This window comes from Ranitomeya imitator, chromosome 4 (genome assembly GCF_032444005.1).
Source record: "Ranitomeya imitator isolate aRanImi1 chromosome 4, aRanImi1.pri, whole genome shotgun sequence".
Classification (NCBI taxonomy): Eukaryota; Metazoa; Chordata; class Amphibia; order Anura; family Dendrobatidae; genus Ranitomeya; species Ranitomeya imitator.
The window spans coordinates 44388136-44409120 of record NC_091285.1 but is presented as its reverse complement, the minus strand read 5'-3'; the positions used below and the strand labels follow the sequence as shown (position 1 = coordinate 44409120).

Below are 20985 nucleotides of genomic sequence, written 5' to 3'. Positions count from 1 at the left end.
GAAATGGAGGGAGTATCATACCACTGCAAATCTACCAAGACCCGGCCGTCCCTCTAAACTTTCATCTCAAACAAGGAGAAGACTGATCAGAGATGCAGCCAAGAGTGGGCGTGGCTTCGGTCTCTGGCTATGTGAGACGTGCGATCAGGGAGCTCCTGAGGTAAAAACCTTCAATCCAACTTTAATCCCTACTTTTACAAACCATCCACACAATTTTATATGGGTGACTGATACAGCCTTCCCCCAGGCTTATTTTAGACCAAAAAGAACAAAAATTGGCCCTTCACCCTGGAAGATTTATTTACCTCATGGCAATCTGAGGCCTACTAGGAGCGTGTGAGGACAGCCATTGCAGCCATCAACAACAGTGTCTTCAACCCCGGGGCACACTCCTGCTCGTAGCACAGACCCGGAAGCCTTCGCCACTGCAGAGAACACAAGGAGACGGCTGCAGCTCTTGACATCGACGCTGTTCCAATAGCTATGTAATATGTACTATATGCATTAAGTTTGGTTTGGCACTGCATCTATGCAGTACATTTTGTTTTGGTACTGTATCTTTGAAGTAAATTTGGTTCTGGTACTGTATACAGTGGGGAAAAAAGTATTTAGTCAGCCACCAATTGTGCAAGTTATCCCACTTAAAAAAATGAGAGAGGCCTGTAATTGACATCATAGACCACAACTATAAGAGTCAAAATGAGAAAACAAATCCAGAAAATCACCTTGTCTAATTTGGCAAGATTTATTTAGCAAATTATGGTGGAATATAGGTATTTGGTCACCTAAAACATGCAAGATTTCTGCCTCTCGCAGACCTGTAACTTCTTTAAGAGGCTCCTCTGTCCTCCATCTCCAGTATGCGTTCAAAGACGCAGGTGGCAGACCTGCGTAAACGGACATGCGGCACGTCTTTCCAGACTGCAGCATATCTTTTTATGATGCGGAAATGCTCAGTCACCGCAGCGTAAATTGCCCATAGACTTTCATTAGATGCGGTAAAACATCTTTATAGTCACATGCGTAGTAAGTGCGGAAACGCAGCTTACTACGCATGTGAACTAATTTGCATAATGTCTTACCTTGTGCCACAGACGGAAGTTCGCGTCCACTTCAGTTCTCGCGATGAGATCTGCTTACCGCGAGAACTGCCGTACATGTAACCGCCGGGGTGATCTCCGGTCACTGGCAAAGTTCTCACAATCAGCTGATCATGAGAACTGCAGGTTATATCCGGTCACTTGGCAAGTTCTGATGGTCAGCTGATCGTGAGAACTGAAGTGCAGGTGGCTGCCGGAGACCGAGTTATCTCCGGTGGTCATCTACAAGCTCTGCTGTGTCTGGATGTCTGGCTGAACGGTGGCATAATGCCACCATTCAGCTAAAGGCATCCAGATGTAGCAGAGCTGGACTCGTCGTGAGACACTCGGTAAATGGACTACGGTGGACAGGGAGTATTTGTGTTGGTTTATTATTATTTTTTTTGTAGGAGATCGAGGGAATCGGAGATTAGTCGATGCAGTAAGTATGGTAAATTAGGATTATTAAAGGACTTTATTCTGGCTGTGTGTTTATTGACCATACAACTATAGGATTAGTAATGGATAGGTGTCGTATAGATGCTTCGCCATTACTAAGCCGTGGGCTTGATGTCACCTGACAAACAGGTGTCATCAACCCCATAAATATTACCCCACTTGCATGGCTACAGGGCAAGTGGGAAGAGTCGGGTAAAGTGCCACAATTGGCACATCTTTGGATGTGCCAGTTGTGGGGCAGCTGCGGGCTGCTATTTTTATGCTGGTGAGGGCCAAAATCCATGGACCTCGCCAGACTGAAAATACCAGGCCACAGCTGTCTGCTTTTTCCTTGGCTGGTTAACAAAAATAGGGGGACCCCTCACCGTTTTTTTTTTGAGGGGATACCACTATTTTTGCTAGCCATCCAAGGTATGCAGGCTGCTGACGCTTGGGGTATCAGGCTGGCAAGGTTCATGGATATTGGTTCCTTAACAGCCTGAAATATCAGTCCCAGTAGTCTGCTTTACTCTGGCTGGTTAACATATATAGGGGGACCCCACGCTCTACTTTTTTTAAATTATTATTTATTAAAAAGAAGTGGACCTCTCTCTGTGCTTTCCTCCACTTTCTGAGTCATGTATTTCTGTCCGTTTACGCAGGGATGCCGCAGGCATCTTTTAACGCATAGCGGCGATAGATTTTCTTGAAATCCCATCCACTATGCTGTAACATCTGGACACTGCGGATGTGCATTTACTTACCATGGAAACATACCCTAATATTGTCTTGTTCCAATCAGATGCACTGGTTTCTGGTTCTCACTTTACACTTACTTTACATTAACCTTGTGACAGTGCATAACCAAGTGGCTACCAGAGAGCTGAAACCCCATAGATAGATAGATAGATAGATAGATAGATAGATAGATAGATAGATAATAGATACAGTAATAGATAGATGGATAGATAGATAATAGATAGATAGATAGATAGATAGATAGATAGATAGATAGATAGATAGATAGATAGATAGATAGATAGATAGATACTGTAGATAGATAGATAGATAGATAGATAGATAGATAGATAGATAGATAGATAGATAGATAGATAGATAGATAGATAAAAATTAAATAAAAAAATAGATAATAGATAAATAGGTAGATAGCTGACGGAAGAGGCAATGATGATGAGCTAGACAATGATACCTTTATTTCCACATACAATAGCATTAATAGCTTACAGAAAAATGATTTGAAGCCTGAATGACATAAAATAACACTTATTCTCCCTCCATAAACGACCAATTTTAATACAGAAAACTGGTATCTTCATATACAGAAAAGAAAATGTTAGGCACAACACATGAATTATATGAATTGTACATGTCATGTACATAAGCGCACTAAAGGGTTTTCCACCTCTATAATATTAATGACCTGGCCCTGACGTCCGGCATCACCACCGATCAACAGTTTGCAATTTAGGCAGATGCTGGCTGTAAAAGGTGTACAAGTAGAAGCACTACTTTATATACCACGTAGTGGTACTGGAGATCAGCTGGGGCAGTGGCCACGTAACAGTGTCACAAACTGTTAATATTCCATTCTGTACATTGTTTACATCTGGCTGTAAACTGCTGATCGGTGGGGCTACCGGGTATCAGACACTCATCAATCTCAAATTGATGACTGATCTTAAAGACGTTGTCTGGTCTAAGTCGATGTCTGCAGTCACTCTTTGTGATGTACTGCACACTGGGATGATTTGACGGTTTCTGAGCAGAGACTGGAGGCTATGTATGAGTTATACATACTCCCCGCCAGTGGGCATGACCTCACTTCCATACACTTATGTACAGGGAGGCCACGCCCTGTCTAGTGATGTGGCTGTCCAATGGGTGTGGCCAACTGGAGGTATGGAAGCGAGGCCGTGCCCACTGGATGGGTTCTGGCTGGGACTATGTTTAACACATGAATACCCTCTGATCCCGGATCAGAAACTGGTGAATCCCTGTAGTGCACAATGTGTGCGCTGGGAGGATTTATTAGTCTTCAGTCACACAGGGTGACTTAGCAATTTGGACCAGACAGCCCCATTAAAAATAGCTCATCTTCAATACCAAAGTGGTGAAAAAGCCTATTAATGGAAACAGTATTTTTAAAAAACATGGCTGCCTTCTTCCAAAGAAAGTGCAGGATTTGTCCTTGAGTTGCATCTTGGGGCACCGCTGCAATCATGGGTATGTGTGTTAGGCAGGTGCCTAGATTTAGGGGAATACAAGTTATGACAGAAAAATAAACACACTATCCTTAAATTTCTCAGAAAAATGAACTGGAAAATGTATTGTTAAATTCTTCAGGTACCAAGGATTGCTCCCTCCAGAGCATTGATGGAATGAAAAATTTACTCTGAGTATGAGGTTAATTGGGGTCATATTTCCAAAGCCACGCCCTGGGCCAACAGAGCTTGCCCAGCCTCCGGCCGCTATACCAGATGCAACCTAAAGAAAGGTGTGCAATTATTTAGGGAAGAAAGTAGCCATGCTTCCTGGACAACTGCTCTATCCAAAAACATGCATTAAATACAGTAGACCAGAACATCTCAACATATAGACCCGGAGACCTCAACATTTTCTAGTTCCAGATAGGTGTACTGGTTCTTTCTTCCAACATGTTACTTTAATTTGTGACATTTCAGTTTGGTCTTTTTTGTATTTACAAGGTTTCTTTAATATTTGGGTACAGTTAAATACTTGAAAACATTTTGTACTCCAGCAATCACCATCTGGTTTCTTCTCACACGTTTTTTTTACATCAGCCACCGAAGCCTTGATAAAGCTGTTGACATTTTTGCAACCATTAGGTTTATTTATACCACTTTTGGCCATATAATGTGTACAGTTTGTAAATTTCTCAATTAAAATATGTTTTCTTTTAAATGCATCAAAATTTCTTTCAGCCCAGCTTGGATCAAGGCATGAAGTCGACTCCAGAAGAAGAATTCCCCAAATGACTAAGAAATATATGGTAAACATAGTGTCTAGATCTGTGGAGAAAGTCAAAGAAAAACTATATTAAGCAAAACCAAAAAAAATGAACTGGAGTATAGTTGGTATACATGCAATGTGTAGGAGCATGTTCACACTGGCCATTAAACAGACAAAACGGATGATAGAAGCAAAATAAACAAATACCCAGCTGTAAGTAAGTATAAAGTTAAAATGCATATAAATAACACTTAGTAAGCACTGTTTTTTTTATCAAAAAAAGTGTAGAAGCTATCCCAACAACGCCAAGGTAAACCCAAATTGGGTTGGTCCTACCCTCTATTATTCAGACCTTGGCATGTGTCAAAGTGACTTCAAGGTGAAAAAATGGACAAGCAGGACCAGGACTCAACTATGGACACACAGCAATGGAAAACTTTATAAACGTAATGCTTAGCTCAGAGAAGGTGAATCCATGCCCTTGGGTGCACTGAGTGCAAGAAACTGAAGCAAAACCGAAAAAAATTAACCTACCCAGAAATTCATCTTCAATCTAAGAGAGGTATTCACACTAGATACATAGGTTCCCAGGAGTTCTGATACCACCTTGTCATTGGTTGCTGTGTATGCATGAATTGGCCAAATTATGTATTAAGCGTCACTATTTTTTCTTATTATCTAGAGCAGTATTGCTATTCATATTTCATATATTACATATGTACATGCATGCTTTAGCACTACAGAGTGCAACTTTATTTGTTTGCTGTATATGAAGGTGGCTACACCTAGCTTGCACCTGTACATACCAGTTTTTTTATTTGGAAGTGCCAATCAGTTTTTTGCTACTTTATAAAAATAAAATTAGTGTTCTTGCAATTTTCATATTGGGAACTAGAGCTTTTTCTCTAGAGCTCTACTTCCTGTCGTTTCATGAGGAGTTTTCAGCAAGTCTCTAAATCAGCAGAGGCAGGATTACCATGTCGGGTTACACCTCTACACACAACTGATAGCCCAGGATCCACCAATCACAATAGGTGAAGTCACAGCGGACCCTGCTCCTTCACCTCCACAATGCCCTTTTCACAATCTCATTAGATGCATCAGTATAAAATACTACGTCTAATCTGTACATTGCACCTAATGTACATGTACATTTTCTGAAACAACAGAAACAGCAGAAGACTAGAGATGAGCGGTGTTCGAGTCGAACTGTTCGCCAATTTCAAATTCGAGCTATTTTGGGCGGTGTTCGAGTCGTTCGTCGAACTCCAAAAATTTGCTTAAAATTCGGCTGTTCGAGTTTCTGTTCAATAACTGTTCGTTCATCAAAAGCCTAACTTGATTTTCACATTAAAACTGTTTATCATTGTTAATAGACTGTTTCAGTGTATAGTGGGCGGGGGGGGGATAGATCTGTGCTGAAATAACGCTGATCTCCATTTTTTTCTTCTTTCCCGCATTTACAGATGGGTGGTGCAGTTTCTCAGCCTATCATCAGTGCGCACACACACAGCAAAGTGCACGTGATGCACACAAGCAAGGGCATGTGTCATTGGCTGTGTATGTCACATTTCCTTGCCCTATAGCAAAAAGGCATTTTCCCCGTCGCCACCATTTCCTCACTGCTGCAGCTTAGTGTTAGACGGCACCGCTGTTGCTGTGGGCGCTATACAGTCAAAGAGTCTTTTTTTGCGAGCGAATTTTCTGAGAGGTACTGTAGGTTTAGGGTGTCGGGAGTCGGGACTAGTTGTAATATCAGCTCTTTTCAGGGTAGGTTACAGCAGTTCATAGCACTTTTTGCCAGACAGGTCTGTGCCAGTGCTGTGCAAGTGTTTTTCACAGCATTTGGTGTAACCTAGCTCAGCCAATCCTTTTGGGCTAGTAGCATTGTCTGGTAGTCATCTGAGTAGCCCGCCTGTGAAGCTAGCTTCACCGCCTGTGTATCTAAATTTTTACTGAATCTAACCCAGTAAATAGTTTTGGGCCTAGGAGCAGTGTCTGCACATCAGCGGAGTAGCCCGCCTGTGAAGCTAACTACACCGCCTGTGTATCTAAATTTTTACTGCATCTAACCCAGTAAATAGTTTTGGGCCTAGTACCACAGTTTGGCCACTCAGCTCTGCTCGGTTTTCATCCATCATTTTTTGTGCCAAAAACAACAGATACAGAGTTGCCAATTAGTTAAGCACCAAATGAGTGGCAAAAGGCCTGCTGCTGGTGGAAAGGGGAATAGGCATTTTGTAAAGGGAAAAAAAGATTGTGTCCGTGGGGTAGATGGTAAAGCAACAGTGACATCTGCAGAAGAAAGACCATCTTCCAGCCAAAGTAAGATGTCTACTTCTTTTCATGAACAATCTGATATGATCCCTTTCTTACAACCATCGCTACGAGCATCGCTACAAATTCCAGATGAGGCACAAAAACAGCAGGTGCTTGAACGGATATCAAGTGCTGGTTCAAGTGGGCTCTCCTCCATGTCAACGTCAACATCACAACTACTCCAGTCCTCAGAGGTGTCACCCCAATCGCACTTGCTTACTCACAGCTCCCAAGTCTCCAGCCGCCCGTCTGAATATAGGGTAACACAGATGGTTGGGTCTGCAGAGCTGTTTACTCATACTATAGCCTGGGAATCAGAGGTCTGCTCCAGAGCTTCTGTGAATCCAGATGAGGAAATGGTCTGCACTGATGCCCAGAATCTTTGTGAGTCAGATCCAGGCCCATATGAAGAAGGTTCTGAGCATAATGTAGACCCTCATTCCCAAATTGCAACTCCTGTTGGTGGAGACAATGAGGAAGATGATGATGAGACTTAGATACCTGATTGGAACGAAAACTTGAGTGTTCGGTCAGGGCAGGAAGAGGTTGGCTCTGAGGACGATGGGTGTGAGAACACACAGGATGATGATGATGAGGTTGAAGACCCCACTTACTGTCAACCCACAGTCCGCCAGTCCATGAGGTCAGCAGAGGAGGTGGAGGAGGATGCTAGTGACGAGTCTGATGACGAGGTTAGGTTGCGCCTTCCTGGACAGAGACGGAGTGCTGGAAGTACGTCAACAACTGCATCCTCAACCCCAACTGTGCCTCTGAGCAGAAGTCGTGATGGCTCTTCAGGTCGCACGGACTCTAAGCTTTGCATAGCCTGGGTATTTTTTGAGATCGCAAAGAATGACCCAAGTAATGTTGTCTGTAAGATTTGTCACCAAAATCTCAGTAGAGGCCAAAAAATGACTAGTTTGAGTACTTCATGCATGAACCGTCACATGGATATGAGACATACGTTGCAGTGAGAAGCTCACTGTGCTAAAATGCGGCCTAGTGGGCCGGGTCAACCACCGTCTGCCCGATCAAGTGCATCCGCGTCCTCTTCATCCTCTTTGACTGTGGGAACAGCAGTCGCACATGGTTTTGGACGCAGACCTTTCACCTCTTTACCCGCAACAGCCAGTGTGATTGGCAGGTCGTCAGAACATTTGCAAGTGGAAACAACTGCTGGTGTTGAGCGCTCTCTGACATCGAGACCATATTTTAATCAATTCAACATAACATCTCCGCCTGCACCTTCCTCACAGACCAGCAGTTTGCCGGGGACACCCTACTCAACCCTGTCTAAGCACGGCAGCCAGCCTTCAGATGTGGACAAGTAAAAGACCATTTCCTCCTAGCCATGACAAAGCTAAGAGGTTGAATTTCACCATCTGCAAGCTGTTGGCTACAGAAATGCTATCTTTCCACCTGGTGGACACAGAGGATTTTCAAGACCTTATGTCCATCGCAGTGCCCCAGTACCAGACGCCCAGTTGCCACTACTTCTCAAAGAAAGCTGTGCCTGCGCTACACCAGCATGTCACACACAACATCACCGCTTCCTTGAGAAACTCTGTGTGTGACAGGGTGCATTTCACCACAGACACTTGGACGAGTAGACATGGACAGGGGCGTTACATGTTGGTAACTGGGCACTGTGTAACTATGGTGACATCAGGAGAAGGGGCTGCTGTACAAGTCTTGCCGTCCCCACGAGTTGCTCGTCGATCCTCTATATATAGAAGTTTCTCCACTGCTTCTGCCTCCTCAACCTCCTCTCGGTCCTCCACCTGCACCCAAGGCATGTCTGGTAATGCCACCAGCGTTCTAACTGTACAGAAGGAATTCTGCACACCTCCTTACTATGCGGTCACCAGGGCTCAACGGTATCAGGCGGTGATTACATTGAAATGTCTGGGAAATGTGAGACACACAGCTGAGGAGTTGTGGTCAGCTCTGGAGACCGAGTAACATCAATGGTTGTCTCCACTCAATCTGCAGCCAGGGAAAGCCGTTTGTGACAATGCTGCAAACCTGGGTGCGGCCCTTCGCCGGGGCAATGTCCCACACGTGCCTTGTATGCCTCACATTTTGAACCTGGTTGTCCAGCAATTTTTATCCAACTATCCCGGACTAGATGGGCTTCTGCAGAGGGCACGGTCACTGTGTGCTCACTTCCGCCGTTCGCATCCCGCAGCTCAACGACTTACATCTCTACAGAATTCGTTGGGTCTGCCAGTTCATCGGCTGAAATGCGATGTGCGCACACTGTGGAATTCAACTCTGCACATGTTGCAGCGACTGTTGCAACATCGATGAGCTCTGGTGCAATACGTTATGATGTATAGCCTGGGTCAACGAGATCCAGGGGTGGGGCAAATCACGCTGCAGGAGTGGTCTCAGATCCGGGACCTATGCACCCTTCTGCACAGTTTTGAAATAGCGACAAAGATGTTTAGTGCTGACGATTCCATTATCAGAATGACTATTCCGGTGATTTACTTGCTGGAGCACACCTTAAACAGTATTCGGAGTCAGGTGGTGGAACAAGAGGAGGAGGAGGAACAGGAGGAGTCGTATGTGGAAGGGATAATGCAGCGCCCCAGAGTCCTGGTCATTGCAGTAATGTTATTCTTCCACCAGGGGGAGTGATGTTACGTCTGAAGGCAATGAAGGAGATCTTCTGCCCAGGTATCACAACCACATAACACACTTCACATTCCAGTCCGCCAGGGGGAGCTAAGCTTCTATCTATTAGGGCACTCCTCACATATAGGTAAAACTGGTGGTTTGGTTAGAAAGTCAGTCAGTCAGTCCCGACCGAGTTTGGCAGAGGCTGGTTGGAGGTGGTTCCAGCAAGCTCCAGACTGCGGAAAGCGAGGGTACACGGAGCTGCGCCTGCCCCACGTGCGGCAGCATCCCAAGAAAGAGACATTGAAAGGAATTGTGTTGCAGTGAGTGAGAAATGAAGTCATAGCAAAAGGAGAAGAATATCAGAGGGGGACCAGCTGGAAGCAGGCTGCCTCCTTCTGAAGCGCAGTAACGGTAGCCAGAACACCGAGGGACTAAGGATCTCTATGCTTTACTTCAGAGACTAGCAGGACAGTTGATTCCACGTTGGCTGCCCGACCATATACCCAGGAGGCACGGTGGCAACTTGTGGGGGCCAGGGCGTCACTAGGGTCCCTATAAAAAGCCTCAGGCCACCAGTCATACGAGTTTGTCCTATCCGTCAGGGGGACAGAGAGGAAGAGACTTAACATCTACAATAGTTGTGAGGACCTTACCGTGTTGCTCAGCAGGGAGGTACTACAATGCTCAGCGCTAGAGGAAGGCTATTGATTTCCACCTGGAAAAGGGGACTCTGGAATTGCCTTCAGACCGGCCGGACTCTGCCTACCCTGTGGTCCCTACCCTGGACTGTGGATGCTGAAGCCTTCAGTAAAGGTAAAGAGACTGCAACATTGTGTCCTCGTTATTCACTGCGCCTTACATCATCCATCATCCATCATCCACACCTCTGGGAAGCCCTGGGGAAACACTTCACCTGTGGGAAGGTACACCATCTGGCTGCCATAACATCACCCCAGCGGACCCCTAAGCAGCGTCGGTCACCCTGACTGAATACCACAGGTGGCGTCACGAACATTATCCCTTTAAAGACCTTTCCCCCCATTTATTACAGACCTCCAGAGGGCCACGGACCGGGTCAGCCACCGTGACATCCCCGACAAGAACCGAAGGGCCCGGCTCCGAGTAACCCCTAGCCCTAGGAGGGCCGCTGCAATAATATCTCCAAGGTCCAGATGGCCGGTAGCACCAAGGCGGCTGGCATTGGAGGCTCGGGGAGATGGAGTACTGAGGGCGCATGGTAGCAACCAAACTATTGAGGAAGGTGCAGGAAGTGTGGAAGAAGTGTAGGACGAACTGGCGCTGGGCATGGAAGACACATCAGATGAGGGAGACCTTGATCAAATTTCTGTTGTGCGAGGTTGGGTGAGAGGGCAGAGGAAGGAAGCATGGTTCTCACCTCGCCGCCACCTGGATGCGCAAGACACATGAGTGCCTTCTTGCTGCACTACCTGCAACATGACCCTCGGATTGTCAGAATCCGAAGTAATGCCGACTACTGGGTTGCCACACTCTTAGATCCCGGTACAAAAGTAAATTTGCCGAAATAATTCCTGCCATAGAAAGGGATTCACACATGCAGGAGTATCAGCAGAGACTGTTACAGAATCTTACATCTGCATTTCCACAAAACACCAGTGGTGCATGTAGTGAATATCTGAGTTCTAACTTGCCAACCGTGGGACTATCGAGTCATCACTCCAACCGTAACAGTAGCATCGCTTCTGGTGGTAACAGCAATTTTTTCCAATCGTTTCAAGATTTTTTCAGACCATCCTTTGCAAGGCCACAGGAGACAAGAAGTCTGACGCATAGCCAACGCCTAGAGAGGAAGGAACAGGAGTATCTCCAAGTTAACATCGATGCCATGACTGTGGAACTGGACTCTTGCTCATTTTGGGCTTCCAATCTTGAAAAATGGCCTGAGCTCGCCACTCACGCCTTGGAGATCTTGTCGTGCCCCGCAGCCAGCGTTCTCTCTGAACGTGTGTTCAGCGCTGCTGGTGGTGTGCTGACAGATAAGCGCACGCGGCTGTCCAATGACAATGTAGACAGACTAACGTTCTTCAAGATGAACAAATCCTGGATCCGCAAGGACTTTTCTACCCCTGTGTCATCCTGGGGAGACTAAAAGCTTGATGATTTTTGAAAATCACCTCACCAACCGTTTTAAAAAAACTCTGGCAAAATTGATGCCACTTCAGTGGTGTCTGTGGCCGAATTTTTGAAATAATGGAGACTCTTTTTGGAGTCCCCTTGCTGTGTTTTACATGATGTTGCCATCGTCAATTCCAGGTGAGTGGGGTCATCTGAAGAGTTGTTTGCTTATACTATGGCCTGGGATTCAGGAGTCTGCTCCAAAGCTTCAGTGTTTGCTAGTCAGCAGAGTAGCCCATCCATGGGGTTCAACGGTGTTTGTCGAACGTTCGACGAACATTCGTCGAACACGCTCCAATTCGACGAACCAAACTCGAACACTAGGGGGGTGGCTCAACACTACAGAAGACTAAAAGAAGCCCCAGTGGTCTGTGTGAAAATTGCAAAATTGATTTTTTTTTGTTTTTTTTAATACAGATTATGATATGGAAAAAATGTTACCAAAAATTACAAAAAAGTACATTTAATGTAAATACCTGATTTAAACAATGGGTCATTTTCTGATGATCGCTTCCCTTTAACCCTAATTAGAAGGTAATGCAACTGATTGGAGCATTAGTGTCACTGCTGTTATCTGCTTGTAGGTGGGCAAAAAGGGGCAGGATTTCAGATGGCCACCAAACAAAGCTGGAACTCATCAGTAGGCGATTATCCTTAGCGGTCTCTGACAGATTTCTATAAAACTGTTTCAGAATTATGCCGAAAATGTTGCAGGTAGAGATGGGAAAATATACTAAAGTGGATATGAATTCTGCTCAAATTTTACAAAAATCTGCATTCTCTAGCTGGCCGCTATTTTGTTGAACCATAAAGGGCTAGCAAGAGGTTCATAGCAAAAAAAAAAAAGCCACCGTATGTCACCTGCCCCCTCTGCTTACCCCCTTGATGACCCTTTGGCATCTGGGATTTATTCAATCTGACCATTAGACCAGAAAGGACTATACATGTATATATATTTATATAAATATATATATATAATATAGATATATATATATATACACACGCACACACATCTTGTTGTAATGAAATAATATATCTTGTAGATTGTGAGCCTTCGCGGGCAGGGTCCTCATTCCTCCTGTACCAGTTATGACTTGTATTGTTTAAGATTATTGTACTTGGTTTCATTATGTATACCCCTCCTTACATGTAAAGCGCCATGGAACAAATGGCGCTATAACAATAAATAATAATAATAATAATATCATAAAACTTACCAAGATCTTCTTTTAATCAGTATCCCTTGAGGCAATTGTTCGACAATGAATTTCTTGACATATAAGGAATAGATATAAATCTTGAATATTCCTCTTCCCAGCTAAATCTAGGAATAGTTCTGTAAATGTAATAACTATTCATTATACAACACTTAAGACAACTACATCATATTACAACTTTGTTTCATAACTCCATGCGTCATATGTAAGATTGAATTACCCTTTAGAATCACAATTTTTGGTGATTTTAGTGAAAAGATACACCGCCTAACACAAACTATATGGCCTGCAAATAAAATTCTTTGCACATATTGTAAGCCAGCCATGGGCAACAGGCTGCTGAGGAACATCTGATTGGGACCTATGGCACTCATACGCATTAAAGAACAATCGACAGTTTTATCTCCCAACTCCCTTTACACAGAAATGTTTAAAGGGGATATCCGGGACTTTGTTAAAAACAAAAAAGTACTAACGGTCACAGACCACTCCTGCTGGCAATTCACCTGCCTCTGCTGATGACATATCCACAGAGTAACAGCTTCTTTTCCACCTTGCTCTCTCCACAAAGCGTGATTTCCGATGTCATTCTGATTGACAGTCGGTTCCCCCAGTTAGGTAGCGGGATTCCGGCTGTCATCAAAATAATGTTGGGAGTCCCACCCTATCAACAGAGCGGAAGCTGCCCCTCTATGGGCGTGATGTCAGCAGAGGTAGCTGAATTGCCAGCAGAAGCGGTCAGTGACCGCTCTGTGCCGGGGATGAATGGCGCCGGGCATAACAGGCAGGTAAGTCGCACCTACCTGCCTGTTAGAGCTTAGGCACGAAGAAACAATTAAAAGGATTGGCCACTAAAGGTCCAGCAACAGGCAGTTCCTTTTCTCCCTTAACATCATCTGTTGGGGATAGTAAGGAGCTCCCCAAACACATTGGTCTGGCTGCCAATCCCACCAATATTGACAGGTTCGGATGATGTTAGTCTATTATGTATAGGGGTCTTAAGACTAGTAGGAAATAATAAAAAACGTGGCACTCCTAGTCACAAAAAGTGTCAGTAAGCCAGTTTTCCACAGGTGCTATTCACGCAGCGGGTTGCACAGCGTTTATTCACTACAAGTATTTATATTCTTGCTTTGAACTAAAGCCCTTCTGATGAAGGTCAATGTGACAGAAACGTCGTCATGCATTGCTTGGAATATACTGACCCAACAAAGCATACTGACAAGTTTTCTAGACTATGAGTGACCTTCTTGTGCGCCAACAAAATTGCCGTGTTTTCTTTAACTTTAAACCAGTAGGAAACCAATGATCATGATATCAATGGAGTCGTTTCACCCACTTCATCAATTGATAAGGAAAGTGACTGCCTTTGTGCAGACAGTTCTTGACTTAAAAGCAAAGCCACAAAAAGAGGAATAAAAATCCTCCTAAAAATTCTAAAATTAATACAGAAAAAAGGTGCAGCAGATCTCCGAAAGAATGAACTCTCAGGATGCAGCAAACCCATGTAGTACAGAACTGGTAGATTGTGAGTGGTTGTCTCATCAGTATTTTGCACCTGTGTTGCTGCCATCTTTACTATATGGGTTTGCTGCATCCTGAGAGTGCATTAGTGCTGAGACCTGGGCAGGTAAACACTGCTGCCCCTTTTTTTTTGCAGACAGTTCTTGGCAGTAAAGGGAGAAACAGGATGATAACTGTATTGTGTATATAAGCCCCCATAATGTTGAAGACATTAGACCACCGCTGGTCTAAGTAAATGTATAACATGCAGTATATTAGTGGTCCTCAATCACTGGCTCTACAGTGGTGTATCTACGACTCCGACCATCCATGGTCAACATGTAGATCAAATTATATACTATTCATGTAGCATGGCGTAAAATGTTGTCATTGCTGTCAATTAGTTTCATACGATCTATACCCCCTCAGCTGATATATTACCTGACGTGGACTTCAGTCTCAGCTCTCAGTCTTGTGGTCACCTCTGCAGCAAGGTGCATCTTAAATAGGTGAACTATATCACGTCATGAACATCAGTCGGAGGAAGTTTAGAAATACGGTGGTTTTGTTTCATAGTTGTATTTGTGGCTTATACAGTGGTCACCAAGAGTCTTTTTTCTCATACTGAGGATACATGCCATTTATAATGTTTGATTGTCTAATTACTTTCAATTTAGCAGCAAGAAATGTAAAATTTAAAAAATGCTGGGCCTGGCTGCACCCTGAAAAAAGAAATGTACAAAAAATATATGTACAGTGGGAGAAATAAGTATTTGATCCCTTGCTGATTTTGTAATTTTGCCTACTGACAAACACATGATCAGTCTATTATTTTAAGGGTTGGTTAATTTTAACTTTGAGAGACAGAATATCAAAAATAAAATCCAGAAAACCACATTGTATAAATTTTATAAATTTATTTGCATTTTGCAGTGAGAAATAAGTATTTGATTGCCTACGGGTATGTGCTCACGCTCAGGTTTTTTCACGTTTTTCGCACCAAAAACGCGTCAACAACGCAAAAAAAATGCATGCGGATTTCTGGCAGAAATGTCCGTTTTTTGTCAGGAAATTTCTGCTAGAAAATCCTGACGTGTGCACATACCCTACCAACCATTAAGAGTTCTGGCTCCTACAGACCAGTTAGAGTCTCCTAATCAACTCGTTACCTGCAGTACAGACAGCTGTCTTACATAGTCACCTTTATAAAAGACTCCTGTCCACAAACTCAATTAATCAGTCAGACTCTAACCTCTACAAGATGGGCAAGACCAAAGACCTTTATAAGGATGTCACGGACAAGATCATATTTCAAAAAAGTGACCGTCACATCCAAACATAGACTAAGCGTGAACAGGTGCTGAACCTAGAGTAACCAACTAGTATATAGTCAAGTAAATAAGGCAGCACACTGCAGCGCTAAAACATGCAAACATGAAACACGAAAATTGAACTGCATTACTGCACTAGAAATATGAAAAATGAGAGCGTTTAGCGCATAAAAATGGCCAATTTTATGTGTACCTGGTAGCCACTTTACGGCATCTCTCTTATACCAGGTCTTACACTTGCCTTTCCTCACTGAGAATAAACGTCTCCATCTGAATGGGTACCTGTGAAACCTCTTCTTAGACTAAAATTCTCTCTCTCTGTGGAGGGGTTATGGACCTGTTGCGATTAAAACACCTGTGGCTAGGAGGCAGAGTGCTCTCATTTTTCATATTTCTAGTGCAGTAATGCAGTTCAATTTTCGTGTTTCATGTTTGCATGTTTTAGCGCTGCAGTGTGCTGCCTTATTTACTTGACTATATACGAGTTGGTTATTCTAGGTTCATCACCTGTTCACACTTAGTCTATGTTTGGATGTGACGGTCAGTTTTTTTAAATGTATTCTTTAGCCTTCTGACCTAGCACTCCGCCTCCTAGACAAGATCATAGACCTGCACAAAGCCAGAATGGTCTACAAAACCATAAATAAAATGCTTGGTGAGACAGAGACATCTGTTGGTGCAATAGTAAGAAAATGGAAGAAATTCAAAATGACTGTCAATTGACATCGATCTGAGGCACCATGCAAAATCTCACCTCATGGAGTCTCCTTGATCATGAGGAAGGTGAGAGATCAGCCTAAAACTGCACAGGGGGAATTTGTTAATGATCTCAAGGCAGCTGGGACTACAGTGACCAAGAAAACTGTTGGTAACACATTACGCCATAAACGTTTAAAATCCTGCAGTGCCTGCAAGGTCCCCCTTGTTATGACCTGGTGGTTAGGAGCACCTGGAATGACCTGATAGTTAAACCTCATACAGGACGAGCTCTGGGATGTGGGAACTCTGCTGACCGCAAGCCCTAATCCTATCACACACACTAGAAATAGCCGTGGAGCGCTCCTGACCAGACCTAGGCGCCTCGTCACAGCCTAAGAACTATCTAGCCCTAGAGATAGAATATTAAGCCTACCTTGCCTCAGAGAAATTCCCCAAAGGTAAAGAAAGCCCCCCACATATATTGACTGTGAGAAAAGATGAAAGTCACAAACGCAGAAATGAAAACAAGTTTCAGCAAAGGGAGGCCAGACTTACTAAATAGACAGAGGATAGGAAAGGTAACTTTGCGATCAGCACAAAAACCTACAAAAGACCACGCAGAGTGTGCAAAAAAGACCTCCGCACCGACTTACGGTGCGGAGGGACCACTCTGCATCCCAGAGCTTCCAGCTAGCAAGACAAAATCATGATAACCAACTGGACAAGAAAACAGTGAACAAATAATGACTATCAGGAACTTAGCTTCTGCAGGAGAAGGCAGGTCACCAGAGAGATCCGGAGCGAACTGAACAAATGCAAAAACATTGACAGCTGGCATGGAGTAACGATCTGAGAGGAGTTAAATAGAGCAGCCAACCAAAGGATAAACCATGTCACCTGTGTAAGGAACCTCAGAAGCCGCAGCTTCACTCATAGCCACCAGAGGGAGCCCTGTCATGATCCCAATGGCAGGGGATCACAAATGGACAAGCACACAAAAAAACAGAACAAGCTCTAGGGTGATGGAAACTGAGCTGACCGCGATCCTGAACCTAATTCACAACACTAGCAGTAGCCGGGGAACGTGCCTACGATGATTCTAGACGTCTCGCGCCAGCCGAAGGACTAGCTTCCCCTATTAGAAGAAACAAAGACCTCTCTTGCCTCCAGAGAAACACCCCACAGAAATAGCAGCCCCCCACATGTAATGACGGTGAAATGAGAGGAAAGCACATACGTAGTAATGAAAACAGATTCAGCAAAATGAGGCCCGCTAAAACTAGATAGCAGAGGATACAAAAGTGAACTGCGCGGTCAGCGAAAAACCCTACAAAAACCCATCCTGAAATTACCTGAACTCATGTGCCAACTCATGGAACATGAGGAGTAATATCAGCCCACTAGAGCAACCAGCAACAAGGAATCACATAACTGCAAGCTGGACTAAAACAAAAATAAAGCAAAACGTGGAACAGGAAAATCAAAAACTTAGCTTGTCCTGATGATTACAGAAGCGGAAAGCAGAGGTAACAAGACACACTGATTACATTGATCGCCGGCGAGGAAATGACAAGAAAGCCAGGTTAAATAGGAAACTCCCATATCCTGATAGAACAGGTGGACACCAGAGACCGCAGAGAACACAAGTCACCCAGTACCATCTGTAACCACCAGAGGGAGCCCAAAAACAGAATCCACAACAGTCCCCCCTTGAGGAGGGGTCACCGAACCCTCACGAGAACCACCAGGGCGACCAGGATGAGCCCTATGAAATGCACGGACCAAATCAGCAGCATGAACATCAGAGGCAACCACCCAAGAATTATCCTCCTGACCATAACCCTTCCACTTGACCAAATACTGAAGTTTCCGTCTGGAAACACGAGAATCCAAGATCTTCTCCACAACATACTCCAATTCTCCCTCCACCAGCACCGGAGCAGGAGGCTCAAGCGAAGGAACAACAGGTACCTCATACTTCCGCAACAACGACCGATGGAACACATTATGAATAGCAAACGATGCCGGGAGATCCAAACGAAACGACACAGGGTTAAGAATTTCCAAGATCCTATAGGGACCGATAAACCGAGGCTTGAACTTAGGAGAAGAGACCTTCATAGGAACAAAACGAGAAGACAACCACACCAAGTCCCCAACACGAAGTCGAGGACCCACGCGGCGACGGCGATTAGCAAACTGCTGAGCCCTCTCCTGGGACAACTTCAAATTGTCCACCACATGACTCCAAATCTGATGCAACCTATCCACCACCATGTCCACTCCAGGACAATCAGAAGGCTCCACCTGACCAGAGGAAAAACGAGGATGAAACCCCGAATTACAAAAGAAAGGAGAAACCAAGGTAGCAGAACTAGCCCGATTATTAAGGGCAAATTCGGCAAGCGGCAAAAAGGTAACCCAGTCATCTTGATCAGCAGAAACAAAACACCTTAAATAAGTTTCCAAGGTCTGATTAGTTCGTTCCGTCTGGCCATTCGTCTGAGGATGGAATGCAGCCGAAAAGGACAAATCAATGCCCATCTTAGCACAGAACGTCCGCCAAAATCTAGACACAAACTGGGATCCCCTGTCAGAAACAATGTTCTCTGGAATCCCATGCAAACGAACCACGTTCTGAAAAAACAGAGGGACCAACTCAGAGGAGGAAGGTAACTTAGGCAAGGGGACCAGATGAACCATCTTAGAAAAGCGGTCACACACAACCCAGATGACGGACATTTTTTGAGAGACAGGGAGATCCGAAATAAAGTCCATGGAAATGTGCGTCCAAGGCCTCTTCGGAATAGGCAAAGGTGACAACAATCCACTGGCCCGAGAACAGCAAGGCTTAGCCCGAGCGCAAACTTCACAAGACTGCACAAAAGAACGCACATCCCTCGACAAGGAAGGCCACCAAAAAGACCTGGCCACCAAGTCTCTAGTACCAAATATTCCAGGATGACCTGCCAACGCAGAAGAATGGACCTCGGAGATGACTCTACTGGTCCAATTTTCCGGAAAAAACAGTCTTTCAGGCGGACAACGATCAGGTTTATCCGCCTGAAACTCCTGCAAAGCACGTCGCAAGTCTGGGAAGACAGCCGACAAAATCACCCCATCCCTAAGGATACCAGTGGGCTCAGAATTTCCAGGGGAATCAGGCACAAAACTCCTAGAAAGAGCATCCGCCTTCACATTCTTTGAACCTGGCAGGTATGAAACCACAAAATCGAAACGGGAGAAAAACAGTGACCAACGAGCCTGTCTAGGATTCAGACGCTTGGCAGACTCAAGGTAAATCAGATTTTTGTGATCAGTCAAGACCACCACACGATGTCTAGCACCCTCAAGCCAATGACGCCACTCCTCAAATGCCCACTTCATGGCCAAAAGCTCCCGATTACCAACATCATAATTCCGCTCAGTGGGCGAAAACTTTCTAGAAAAGAACGCACATGGCTTCATCACCGAGCAATCGGAGCTTCTCTGTGACAAAACCGCCCCCGCTCCAATCTCAGAAGCATCAACCTCAACCTGAAAAGGAAGCGAAACATCTGGCTGACGCAACACAGGAGCAGAAGAAAACCGGCGCTTAAGTTCCTGAAAGGCCTCCACAGCCGCAGGAGACCAATCGGCAACATCAGCACCCTTCTTAGTCAGATCCGTCAAAGGCTTAACAACACTAGAAAAATTAGTTATGAAACGACGATAAAAATTAGCAAAGCCCAAGAACTTCTGTAGACTCTTAAGAGATGTAGGCTGCGTCCAGTCACAAATAGCTTGAACCTTGACGGGATCCATCTCAATAGTAGAAGGGGAAAAAATATACCCCAAAAAAGAAATCTTCTGGACTCCAAAGAGACACTTTGAACCTTTTACAAACAAAGAATTGGCCCGCAGGACCTGAAACACCTTCCTGACCTGCTGAACATGGGACTCCCAGTCATCAGAAAAAACCAAAACATCATCCAAATACACAATCATAAATTTATCCAGATATTCACGGAAAATATCGTGCATAAAGGACTGGAAGACAGAAGGAGCATTAGAAAGTCCAAAAGGCATCACCAAATACTCAAAATGGCCCTCAGGCGTATTAAATGCGGTTTTCCACTCATCACCCTGCTTTATCCGCACAAGATTATACGCACCCCGAAGATCAATCTTAGTGAACCATTTAGCCCCCTTAATGCGAGCGAACAAATCAGTCAACAATGGCAAAGGATACTGATATTTGACCGTAATCTTATTCAAAAGACGGTAATCTATACAAGGCCTCAAGGAACCATCTTTTTTGGCCACGAAAAAAAAACCTGCTCCCAAAGGAGACGAAGATGGACGGATATGTCCCTTTTCCAAGGACTCCTTAACATAATCCCGCATAGCAGTATGCTCTGGCACTGACAGATTGAACAAACGACCTTTAGGAAATTTACTGCCAGGAATCAAATCTATAGCACAATCGCAATCCCTGTGAGGAGGAAGCGAATTGAGCTTAGGCTCCTCAAAAACATCCCGATAATCAGACAAAAATACAGGAACCTCAGAAGGAGTAGATGAAGCGATAGAAATCGGAGGTGCATCATCATGAACCCCCTGACATCCCCAGCTTAACACAGACATCGT

At 44.5% G+C, this 20985-nt stretch overlaps 1 long non-coding RNA gene across 1 annotated transcript; it reads right to left on the bottom strand.

Moving 5' to 3' along the window:
• Positions 1 to 2706: 2706 nt before the first annotated feature.
• On the bottom strand, positions 2707 to 14803 carry LOC138675443 (uncharacterized). The gene is made up of 3 exons (XR_011320681.1): positions 14768 to 14803; positions 12824 to 12942; positions 2707 to 4567 (listed from the first exon to the last, which is right to left on the bottom strand). It is a non-coding gene; the product is annotated as an uncharacterized lncRNA (long non-coding RNA).
• Positions 14804 to 20985: the final 6182 nt, after the last annotated feature.